The sequence below is a fragment of the Cherax quadricarinatus genome, chromosome 30, assembly GCF_038502225.1.
Source record: "Cherax quadricarinatus isolate ZL_2023a chromosome 30, ASM3850222v1, whole genome shotgun sequence".
Lineage (NCBI taxonomy): Eukaryota > Metazoa > Arthropoda > Malacostraca > Decapoda > Parastacidae > Cherax > Cherax quadricarinatus.
This window is the reverse complement of record NC_091321.1, coordinates 8,386,112-8,399,442: the sequence shown is the minus strand read 5'-3', so window position 1 is coordinate 8,399,442 and position 13,331 is coordinate 8,386,112. Positions and strand designations below refer to the sequence as shown.

Here is a 13,331-nt window from a genome sequence, read left to right as displayed (position 1 = left end):
ATAATGGATTGAAAAGCAAACACAAGATAATGGACTGAAAAGCAAACACAAGATAATGGACTGAAAAGCAAACACAAGATAATGGACTGAAAAGCAAACACAAGATAATGGACTAAAAAGCAAACACAAGATAATGGACTGAAAAGCAAACACAAGATAATGGACTGAAAAGCAAACACAAGATAATGGACTGAAAAGCAAACACAAGATAATGGACTGAAAAGCAAACACAAGATAATGGACTGAAAAGCAAACACAAGATAATGGACTGAAAAAACAAACACAAGATAATGGACTGAAAAGCAAACATAATAATGAACTGTAAAGCAAACAAGATAATGGACTGAAAAGCAAACACAAGATAATGGACTGAAAAGCAAACACAAGATAATGGACTGAAAAGCAAACATAATAATGAACTGTAAAGCAAACACAAGATAATGGACTGAAAACCAAACACAAGATAATGGACTGAAAAGCAAACACAAGATAATGGACTGAAAAGCAAACACAAGATAATGCAATGAAAAACAAATCCAAAACAATGCACTGAAAAAGTTAAAAAAAAAAATGCAAACTGGCATCAATACAGTAAAATAACCTGGAGCTTTCTCTTAAGAAATTTGAAGGCGATAAGAGACTCTCTAAAGGTATCTCACGGAGACCAAAACAAACCTTTCATCTACAAAAGTTACTAAAGGACATCTGCACAACCTAATAACAATCTGAAACTTCCTCTACGAATGGTTCACCAACCCAAAGTTTGAAATCTATCAGAAGAGACGTTCTCAAGTTATAGACGGAAACGCGTAAGAACTCTTCAATGTTTTTTAACAGTCACTATAGGTATCCCTGCTGTTTTTTTACCTAATAATACTCTGAACAGACAACTTTTAGCTAATGGGCAAAACAAAATAAAGAGGAATACATAAGGATAGTAAAAAAGAAATAGATTGCTCTTTAAATGTCATGCTCGCAGACCTGGGAAAAGATTAAAGAAACACGACGTAATATAAAATGAAGTTAAACAAGAAGATTAAATATTATGCTAACAAGATTTAACCAATGTGAAGACGACCACCGCACACAAATATAAAATCTACAAATGTAAATACGAAGATTTAAGATTTTGCCTCAAGGGGGCAAGTTTATTTGGTAGTGCCACTCATTCTGTGAGAGAACATATCGCCATAAAGACGGTACGTATTAGCTCAAACAGTTGACACGCCTCTGACAATATCAACTAAAGACTTGGTTGTTTCAATATTCAGATATCCCTACCTTTACAATTAAGACTAAGTATCTACAAGTATCATTACATTTACAAATTACAATCATCTAACTGCAGGAAATATGGCGTATTTAAAAATATGTTTGCAACCTTAGCTACAGCGTCCTTACACTTCATGCATGACTAGAGTATAAATTCTATGCTTTTGTGATCTACTGCATTCGAAGAGACACTGTCGGAATGTGTGTTTATCCTCCTTTCCGCACACTACACGGCGTATTTTCTACATTTCAGTAAAGTAAAATTGCAAAAGCTAATAACGTTGTATCTTAAACTGAGAAGTAAAACAATTATCAACAGTGTATAAATGAATCAAAATAAAAGGATATATGTTTAAAGCATTGACAATGCCATATAAACAAAAGCCTATGAAAAATAAATACAAACAGATGGGAGTGATTATGCAACATACAAATATTGATCAACACAATTAGAATAAAATTCATATAAAGCATTTATTTTCAGCAAACAAACAAGTCGGCTTTAATCTAAACATTTTAAAACTCCCTAACAAAAGTAACATAAAACTCATCCATTAGTTATATAAAAAAAAATGAGAGAAAGAATATAGTCCAAACACTTGAAAAACTGCAAACAGAAATTACATCAAAAGACACACAGACAGAATAATACAAGGAGAAACAAGTGACAATAGCCGTTCCGAGAAGGAGGTTACCAAGAAGGGAAACCGGGCCTGCGAGGCGGTGAGCGGCGGGGCCAAGACAAAGGGAGCAGCCACCAGAGGCGCTGAGATCGTCTCCCTCGCTACGGTCTCACCTCCACGTGAAGGACGTGTGTAAATATTGAGTCCACAAACACAGTCACGGTTACATGCACACATGGTCATTCACGTACTCACGTACACACATGTTCGTATGCGCCTTACACTTACACAGTCATTCATACATGCGTGAACACACAGATACACTCGACGATTTTAAAACTCGGAACTTAACTTTTTTAATTATAAATTAAACACTGAACATGGGATACCACGAACCTAGCTCTGCTCCTGTAACTACGAACAGGAAATCATAGGCACGCACACGTGTTGCACACATGAGTTCGTGTACGTTACACACACACACACACACACACACACACACACATACACTCACACTCTCACACTCACACTCTCACACACACACACACACACACACACACACACACACACATACACACACATACACACACACACACACACACACACACACACACACACACATACACACACACACACACACACACACATACACATACACATACACATACACATACACTCACACTCACACACACAGATGGGTGGACTGCAAAATCCCCTGACTACAGGAAAGCTTTTCATAAGATGCCACAAAAAGAGATTACTACAGCAAGCCAAGGTAAAGGGAGAGGTATTAGCACGGTATGAATAATTTAATAGAAAACAGAATCAGTGAGAGTGATGAAACATTACAATGAGAGAGTATAGCTAGTGGGCTATCACAGGATTAGTTTTGGGTCCTAAACTGGTTGAATTTTGTATGAATTAACTCCTACTTATCCTTATTAGTGGATATAGCCAAAAACAATGGGTAAAGTACAAACTGAAGATGAAGAAAGGTTGCAAGACGTAAACTTCAGCAATGGTCAAATAAATGGTCAGAGGAGTTTATTCTGAGGAAAGGCAAAGTTATGAAGCTGGGAGACAGATAGAACAGCAACGACAGTTGCTGTTCTATGTCTCCTATCTGTCTCCTATCTGTATCTGAAAGCAGTTAAAGAAAAGAAACTAGAAACAAAAATTACCTCAGACCAGTCCAATGAAATACTGAGAAACTTGGCAAAGACGTTTTCACAACACTCTTAATTAATATGTGCGACCCATGCTTGTGTATGCAGCACCGTTATGTAGCCTGCACTAAATAAAACTAGAAAATGATAAGAGTTTATTTCGACTGATGCTTGAACAGAAGGGAATGAGCTACTTAAAAGAATAGAGGCTTGTGATTGATTGACATCAATTTACTCCCTGATTCTTGACTTTCCACACACCTGGAACGGCAAGAGTGCTTGGACAAACTGTTTGAGAGCCTGGACAAACTACAATGGATCCTAAACACATTGCAAATGTATCTTGAAAAATTACGAGAGTGATCAGATGGTAAAATTATCTGGACAAACTGTATAAAAAGCTGGACAAACATTAAAGAGTTGCTCAGCTAAATATTTGTAGAAGATATCCTCTGTGCTAGGATTCCTAGTTACTGAGTCAGATAAGTATTATCCTACTAATGGCATATACTGTATACTATTAATGTAGTGAAATTGCAAGACAGGTCCAACAAGTAGCTATTTTGAGTACATTGCTAAGAAAAAGCAAATGGAGATGGCAGCCAGGGAGTAGGCTGGAGACACTATCAAAGTAACAGAAAAACGAAGCACTGCAGTAGGCCAACTGGCACATGTTTGGCAAGTTCTAGTGACACCCAACTATAACCATTTATGAATCTCTCCACCTAGCTTTTAAAGTTTCCCTGAGAGTTTACTTTATTGACCGTACCATTAAATTTATTCCATTCATCTTCAACACTGTTGCCTAAAGACCACAAACATCAGCAGACTATCCATGTTTGGAGTGTGTGCGGTCTGGCCTTCTAGTGTGCTCCATATTTTCACTGCCCTCACACTACCACATAATAAGTATTTTGTACGTTAATACCATATCTTCTCTGAGTCCTGTCTCTTAAGGAGAGGTTCAGCATCTCTTTCTCTTATGGCTCATAATTATCACTTCAGGGACCACTCTTGTAATTTTTTAAGTTTCATTACACATTTTACTAAGTCAGGGGCTCCTTACTAGCTCTGCCAGTAAAAATTCTGAATATCTTATTCATATTCCTGAAGGAAATTCATAACAGTTCTTACCTAGAAAAAATGTGTTATAAAATTTAAAAAAAAAATACGTGTGATCCCTGACGTGAAAGTTATGAGCCAATGAGGAAAAAAAATGAGAGGCTGAACCTCTCATTAACAGAGGGGAGAATAAGAGAAGATATGAGGCAATGTAAGAGCAATGAAAACGTGGAGCACACTAGGAGGGAGGCCAGATAGTACACACTCCACACATGGATAGTATGACACATTTCAAGGAACTAATGAAACTACCTCCAAAAGCAGCCAGCTGGGCCAGGTTGTGATGGTCATTTCGACGTGAAGGCTGCTGGCAGCAACAGCTTAGTTGATAAGACAGTCAGCAATGAAGCCTGCTTTGAGGTTGGTCTTGAAGAGTAGTTACTCGCGAAACGAGGCAAAGGCACAGCACAAAAAACTGCACTAACCAAATAAATGTGAAGAGGCGGGAGCCAAGAGGTGGAGCTCAACACCCACAAACACCAATAGGTATGCATGAATCCATACATCGGCATAAGAATTATTTCCTCTCATCTGTAAATATTTTTCCCAGCCTATAAATATTTTCCTAGCACTAAATATTTTACATATTGTAAAAAGCCTTCATAAACACTAAGCTCATTTGTCATTAAATAAGTTACTCATTCCAACAAATTAAAATAAGACAAGCTGTTATACCCCTTAACTCACTCATATTCATTCATCCCCCCACTCTATTTCTCTCTCAACCACAGCCATGGAGGGTAGTGCCACTTGGGTCAGGTCACGTCACTTGACCTGAGCTCTGCGTCGTACTCCATGATACAAATATTGTGGAGGAACCTGCCAGGAGTTGAAGTTATTGGTATTGAACCCGATGACTGTTTCAGTACCAGAGAGAGAGAGAGAGAGAGAGAGAGAGAGAGAGAGAGAGAGAGAGAGAGAGAGAGAGAGAGAGAGAGAGAGAGAGAGAGAGAGAGAATGTCACAGCAAAGAAAAATAGGCACAAACTTAGATGGACGAAATAACAATAAGGAGGACAAACAGAAAGAAGAATAAGAGGAGAGGAGTAGGAGGAGGGGGTTATAGGCGAGGAGGAGGATTTTCTACTTTTCTCTGCCAGAGGCAGAGAAAGGAGAATCTTACTGATACCAGCAGGATCTGTACCACCACTATTACTACCACAATCCCTACAACAAGCACCGTTAGAGCCATCACCACAACCTTCATCTCCAATCACCACAACCACACCCAAAACAACCACAATACTACCATCACTTCTTCCAAATGGCCATCATTACCATCAACAGCAGCAGCCTAATCTCCAACACCAGCAATAGCATCACCTTCAGCATCTCCAGCACCAGCAGTATCATCACCAACACCACCATCTCCAACACCAAACACCATCAGCAGCATCTCCAACACTAGCATCACCAATACTAGCAATATCACCAAAACCAGCAGCATCTTCAACACCAGCAGAATCAACAGCAGCATCTCCAACACAAGCAGCAGCAACACCAAAACCACCAGCAACAGCAACTGTATAATTATCAACGGCAGCATCTACAACACTAGCATCATCTCCAACACCAGCAGCATCTCCGACACCAGCACCTCCAACACCCTCACCACCATCAGCTCTCTCTCTGGCTGCCACTGGGCCTACACACACACACACACACACACACACACACACACACACACACACACACACACACACACACACACACACAACCACCCACAAACCTCCCTCTGATTAATGTTATTTACAAAATATCTGAGTGTCTCCTGCGAATTCCAGCGTGGAGCGCAGTTATCGGCGCCGGCAATCAAGGATAATTGCTGGTCATTACTTAGATAAGAATGACCGCCAGTTCCGAACAAAGAGCTTGTAACTTATTGCCCCCAAACACGACTCCTTTGGCAACCCCGTCGGGCGGGGGAGGGTGCCAGCGAGGGATATCGGGGGACGGGGTTCCCCTCCATTTTTATACTGGAGTCAGAGAAGAGCCTCTGTTTAACTGATGTGATTTTATTAAAGATGAAAGCTTCATTTCAAAAAGCCTCCAGCTTATACTATAAAATATTCCAGGAGAGAAAATTAAATAACACTACAGGTATCCAATTTCACAGATCCTGTGAGTGTGGCGCATGCGCGCGCGCGGGAAATCCCGGCCCTCCCACTGGCTGGTGAGTCGCGCCCAGCGACCAACCAAAGCCGCCGATACATCGGATTAGATGGATTTGCAGCCAATGGGAGCCTTCAAGACAGAAGTCGTTAAGGAGAAGAAAGAGGGAATTATTGAGCGGGAGAGAGCGACCATGAAGAGATGGTGTGTTATTACAGCAAAATGGAAGATGCAGCTGACAGCTATATATATATAGATATATATATTAAACTCATTCACCCGGTAAGGAGACTGAATAACGCAGCAAGTGGTGAAGCAAGAGTCACATGAAGCCTCGTTAAGGCCGTGAGAGACTCAAAATGTTGAGCCCAAAGCGGAGAATAATGGAGGATGATAGCAGGGCGCGAGGCTCCCAGCCAGGCCACCAGCATCCTGCCTTGGTAACCGCACTCCATCCTACCTACTATAATACATAAATATACACACATCTAATCTCTCTTGCTGTCTACCAGTCTACCTCCACCTATCTATCTACCTTCCCACCTGTCTACCTACCTACCATGCACCTACTACCATCACACCATCCCTCTGTCTCATCAACCTACCCACAAATAAATCTACCTTACCTACCAACCTTCCAGCATTCCTTGCCTACCAATCCATCAAACTTGCTACCCAATTCCCTTCCCTCTACCTACTTACCCACAATCTTTATTCGTGAATATTTATGTTATCCTTCCCTAAATGCTACATTCGTGAGTGCGTGATTTTCCCCCCTACTACACTTAATTCGTGAGTTCACTCACGCGCACTGTTATGCATAAAGGGTTGAGGGGAAGAGGGGAGGGGTTGCTTTGACGCTGCTGAAAGGGTCTTCATCCAAGGAACTGGAACTACCCTCCCTCTTCTCTGATCAAACCTGATTACTTCCCATTTCCCAGGCGCTGTATGACCCCAACGGGTTTAGCGCTTCCCTTCCCTGTATTAATAATAATCACCCAAAATGAGTGAGTATTTAGAAGGACCAATATTCATCCAGCATGAGGATCAATATTCACCCAGTATGATCAATATTTGCCTATTATGAGGATCAATATTCATCCAGTATGAGGATCAATATTTATCCAGTATGAGGATCAATATTCACCCAGTATGATCAATATTTGCCTATTATGAGGATCAATATTCAACAGAATGAGAATTAATATTTACCCAGTATGAGGAACAATATGTCCCCAGGGTAAAGATTAATATTATCAAGCATGAGAATCAATATTCACCCACTATGAGGATCAATATTCACCCACTATGAGGATCAATATTCATCAAGTACAAGGATCAATATTCATCAAGTATAAGGTTCAATATTCATCCAGTATGAAGGTAAATATCCGTGTATTCGTCACTTTAGGAGTGATTATCCAGACTAACTTAGGCTTGAGAGACCCTTTATAGGAGATTACTGAAGCCTTTTATAATGTACTGACATTTTTATGGCTACTGTTTATAATGCCTACTTTTTGGCAATTGTTTATGACTATTGTTTATACTGGCTATTGTGTATGTCAATAGTTTATGATTATTGTTTGTAATGGCTATTGTTTATGGCAATTGTTTGTGACTAGTGTTTATAATAGCTGTTATGTCAACTGTTTATGACTATCGTTTATTGTTTGTAATGGTTTAAGGCGACTCTCAGCGCACATACACCCCCCTTCCCTCACGCCCACACCCCCCTCATTCCTCTACTCGCCCCTCTACCCCTCCTGTACTCTCACTCCATCACCCCTTCCCTCCCTCCCTCCTCCCATTATTGCTGTGTGTACATGTTCCCTCACTCCATGCTAACCCTTGCTACACTGATTTAAGTGGTATTACAAGGAGTATAAGTTGTAATCAGAAGAATATAAGTGGTAATACAAAGAATATTAGCAAGAGTATTCCTGACGCTCCCCTATGAATTTACAGCACAGCCACAGCGATATTATCGCTCTTAACTAATATTAACTCTATATTATCAGTTACTCTTTATTTCTGCCAGTTTTATACTCTTAGCAATATTTATCCTATAGTTTTATATTACTATTAAATTTATTATTATTCATATTTTCCTGTAAAAATTTTATTACTGTTGATAAAGCTTTTATTGCTGCAATCTTCATTTATTAATGTTGTCAATATTATCATGCAAAAATTATAATTTTATCAAAATTATATTATCATTACTATTATTATATTGCTTAATACTTTGTAATATGTGGGGTGGTCATACTAACTAGTGCACTGGCAATACCGAATCACTTACTAAGTTGAATAATGTCATTCAAACCTTATTACCTGGTCAAAATGCGTCCGATATATTGAATAGCTGTGGTAGTAATGGAATGAAGGGTTGGTAACAATGTGTTATGTTGTGGCAATAGTGATTCTGAAGTGGTCTGCATTTACTCTGGAGTTCACAATAAGAGTGACGACTCTTGTTTGGCAATAATGGATACAGGATGGACTCGGTGTTAAGAGGAGCTGCTTGTTTGTTCGGTTGTTTGCGTTGGCCTAACTACGTACTGATGTTATTGAAAACAACCGCCACGGGTTCAAACCTCAGCCGTTCCGTGGTCTGTTATTGTGTTATTACTATTTCGTGAGTCATGATGATTAATAGTATTGCTCGAAATAATAATACAAGGAGCAATATAAAATATAAAAAACAGAAAGAAGAAAGAATACGAAACAAAATTTTGAAAGCCTTTTTACATTATACAAATTTTTGGTGGAATTCTTAATGTGTGTGTTCATGGTTGAGTGTTGACTGAGCCAGATATCAACGTCAAATATTCACAGCTCACCATAGCACACTTCCATCTCAGGGTAACCATAACACCCACCATCATGGAATATTTATCCTAAAGATCAGCTGATGTCACGGAAAACCATATTACCAAAATATCCGATATCCAAAATATCCAATATACCCGAATCGCCAGGATATCCAACTCCAATATTTAGAACCTGGTCTTTGGTGAATATACTATTGACCTGGATGTATTTCAGTCGATAAATGATTCGAAAAAGATATCCCTGTATTGTACAGCCCCAGCTCCCTCCATCGCAATGCACACGAAAATATTAAGTCAGTATTGTAATTTTACAATGCAGTTAAGTATTAGCGTTGAGGCTTTTAGGTGAATCACATTCACAAGTTCACAGACACCGCTGCCGCATTTTTTCAATAAAAATGGAAAATTAGGACATATACAACCCTCAACTAAGTCAAACCTTCCACTGAGAAACAAACACCAGCTTTGAAACCAAATTAATGACAAATTCCCTTGTTATTCCAGAAGAACCATATATCCTAAAATACACCAGCAGGGTAAGTTTGAAGCCAGTCAGAATTTGAATTAGCAAACTAGCAGCATTGAAAAGTGAAGGAAATTAGAAGAGGCACTCATATACTATACCAAGAAAATCAGTATTTCAATTTCGTCAGCTGATTCAATACAAAAAGGAGAAATAGGTAACAGGTCAAAATAAATCCAAACTTTCTTCCAAGATTTACAAGCGTTGAAAGTTTAAGTATGTATGTATGTATGTAATTGAGATGTACTAAACAAACATTAATGTAGATTTAACCTAGGAGGAAAACATTCTCCAGTTACTTCACACAAACCAATTTCATTAATAAAACTGGCATTGTAAAACTTACATAGCTTAAAATCAAGGAAAAGCTTCGACTGAGGAAAGCACGTCAGCACTAGGCTTAGAGGCCGCCTCCATTTGTATCATTCCTCATACAGTGCCTGTGGAATGTGATGCATTCAGACTCCAGCAACGGAAGGATAAGTAAAGTTCCTTGTATCAAGAGCTCCTCACATTCAGCAAGGCAATATAATGAAATGTAAAAATATTTCGCACTTAAAAATAGCAGAATGGAATCAACACACTCCATAAATACTGCCAATCTTCTTCCATGAAGGATACACCAGTAGCGATATTTTGAAATCGATCACTGGTTTTCTCCATTTATCAGACAGAAACGGAATCTGGGAATGGCCTTTGTAACACGGTCCATAGGTGACCCACGCATTCAAACAGTCCTGTGAAGCATGCCCTAGATACAGTGCACCAGCGTTGAAAATTTGAAGACGATCGAATAAGACGTTCTTGAGTTATAAACGAAAATTTTGAAGAAAGAAACGAAAGAGGTTGCTGAAAAATGTCCAGAAAACAAAAATTTACTCTCGTTAAACTTAAAAACGCCCTGAAAACACTTTTTATATATTTTCTTTTGTCATTTACATTCTATTTTACATTATCTACAATTCTGTAAAAAATATTTTATTTAAGTTTTTAAGAAAATATAATTTGATAAAATTTATTAAAAAAAAAAAAAAGGCAAACTCACATCAAAATCGACACAAAGCTGCACTGAGAATCCACTACAGAAGTCAGTCTGTATAGTCCTTGTGGCTTAGCGCTTCTTTTTGATTATAATAATAATACAGAAGTCAGTAAAGAGCAGCTAGAGATCAATAAGGAAAACGCAGAAGTCAATAAGGATATACAGATCAATATACAAGACCCGGGAGTTTCTCTGATGGTCTACGATTTTAGTAGGTTTAATAAAGTCCTTGTAGGACTACTCACCTAGACGTATTTAACTAGTTGTACTCAGTCTATAACCCAGTGAAGTGGTATCAGTCTAGTTGTTTTCGGTTGAATTCGCCGGTTCTACTCACCTAATTAAGTATATTCATTTATATTCAATTAATTGAATCAGTTTATATTCATCCAGGTATACGTAGTTTTATCACCATTCACTCCATCAGTGTCTTGCCAGAGGCGCGCCTACACTACAGTTACAAGAACTGCAACATTAACACCCGTCCTTTACAGCGCAGGCACCGTACTTTCCTATATATATATATGGCTGCGTGGGTTGAGACACAGCTCCTGGCCGGACTCTTGATCACTGCCAGTTTTTACAGAGTGTTGGCCACTTGAGATGTTTAATGTTTCACGGGGTAACCGATAAGCCAGCGGAAGGTCACGATCAAGATACCAAAAACTTCAACGAGCAGGTTATAAAACTACCACTATGCTCTGGGCGATTTATGATCGACTGGTCGTCCTGGATGATCTATGCTCGACTGGTCGTATTGGATGGTCTATGGTCGACTGGTCGTCCTGGATAATCTATGGTCAACTGGTTGTCCTGGATAATCTATGGTCAACTGGTCGTCCTGAATGATCTATGGTCGACTGGTCGTCCTGGATGATCTATCGTCGACTGGTCGTCCTGGATGATCTATCGTCGACTAATCATCCTTGGGAGTTAATGAACAAACGCCAGAGTTCTAGTGGCCACAGTCACTGTATTGTATCTGGTCGAATCCCATATTTTATATGGCACAGGCCTCCTGGTCTGGCCTGGTAGAGGACATGATGGACAGGGAAGAAAATCCCAAGATGAGAGACGGGGCAGGGGAGAAGAGAAGGAAGAGTGAAAGGAAAGTGGAAAAAGGTAAGGAGAGAGGAAGTCAGGGGAGAGAGGAGTGATAGGAGAGGAGGGAAGGGAGGAGCGGTAATGGAAGAGAAGGGAAGGGGAGAGAGAGTGGGTGGGGAGGAGAAGAGACGAGAGGGGAGAGGTGGAGAAAGGAAGGGAGGGGAGAGAAGGTTGAGGGGCAGACAAAACACACTTGCCTCAACACAGATGCCGCACCTAACATGATTGTCTTAATCATATTCAAACATAAACCTATTTTCCTCTCCTCTCTCTCCTGTTTGCGGAAATGTTACCACCCAACTTTCCTCTTCCTCTCCAACTCTTCCCCCACACCCAATATTTCCCTCCCCTTCCACCCTTGTGGAGAAGAGGGGGAGGGGAGGGGTTAAACGATAGGTGTTCAGTAAAAGGGTAAAGTACTTAAGGGGTTTAAGATGTTAGGGATAAACTTGTTTTGGGTGCTAACGGGTGAGAGAAGGGTTGAAGCTAAAGGGGAAAGGGACGAACTGAGGGGGTGTTGTTGGGAAAGCGGGACTTCTTGTGAGGGGTAGACCTCAGAGTAGTAACATTTAAGGATCACTTTGACAGTGTACCTCACTTACCGGTCACAGCCATAACAAAAATACACAAAACAAGCACCAAATTAACAAACAATTAAAACAACGAACATAAACACTCAACACAAATATGATCATACTAAGTTAAAATAACCAGTATCAATTAAAAATCCAATGAATTATTAATGTGAAAAGGCTCCCATAAAAGTTCCCCGAGGTCCCGAAAGACACTTCTAATTATAAAAGTCACCTGCACGTGACAGGCTACACAGAGAGGGCAGGAGCACTTACGAACAGGTGTTTGTGAGTGAGAGGTGTGTGACCGATCCTCAGTCGACAAAGATTCGTCCTAGAGTGACGATTTTTGTTGGAGGAGCAAACACCCCCGCCCAGCTGACGTGAGGGTAGAGCGGAGGGACGGGGGTTAACAAAAACCACAGGTGCAGAGTAAACCTTTATCTGCACAGCCTTTCACTCGGAAAACGTTTCGCTCACCTGAACATTTCGCTCACATGGCCAATGTTTCCCTCATCTGGACAGCGTTTCACTCACTGGTGAGCTTTTCTGAGTCATGTCTTGCAAAGTCTCCTGCGAGCGAAAAGCTTGCTTTCCTCCATCTTTTCCACCATACTAAGCATTTTTTTTTTTTTGCCCTTCCAAACTTGGTTTATGTATTCACATACATATCCACCAGGAGGCCTGGTCACGGACCGGGCCGCGGGGGCGTTGACCCCCGGAACTCTCTCCAGGTAAACTCCAGGTAATATCCCAGTGGTACTTAAAACCTATTATCTACGTTAATTAGGGCTGTGAATAAGAAACACCAGTTCACGTGAATAATATTCACAGCATAAAGTTTTAATTCAGATACATTAAATAAGCAAACAAAAATTAAAGTTAACTATACAAAATTTCGAAATCAGTGATATTACACTTCCTTTCACGCTGTATAATTATTTCTGTGTAAAATTCTA

The 13,331-nt window shown here is 39.9% G+C and overlaps 1 protein-coding gene across 2 annotated transcripts in view; it reads right to left on the bottom strand.

Moving 5' to 3' along the window:
- LOC128692620 (uncharacterized) overlaps positions 1-13,331 on the bottom strand; it is a 442,432-nt gene that overhangs the window by 81,846 nt on the left and 347,255 nt on the right. The window lies entirely within an intron of this gene.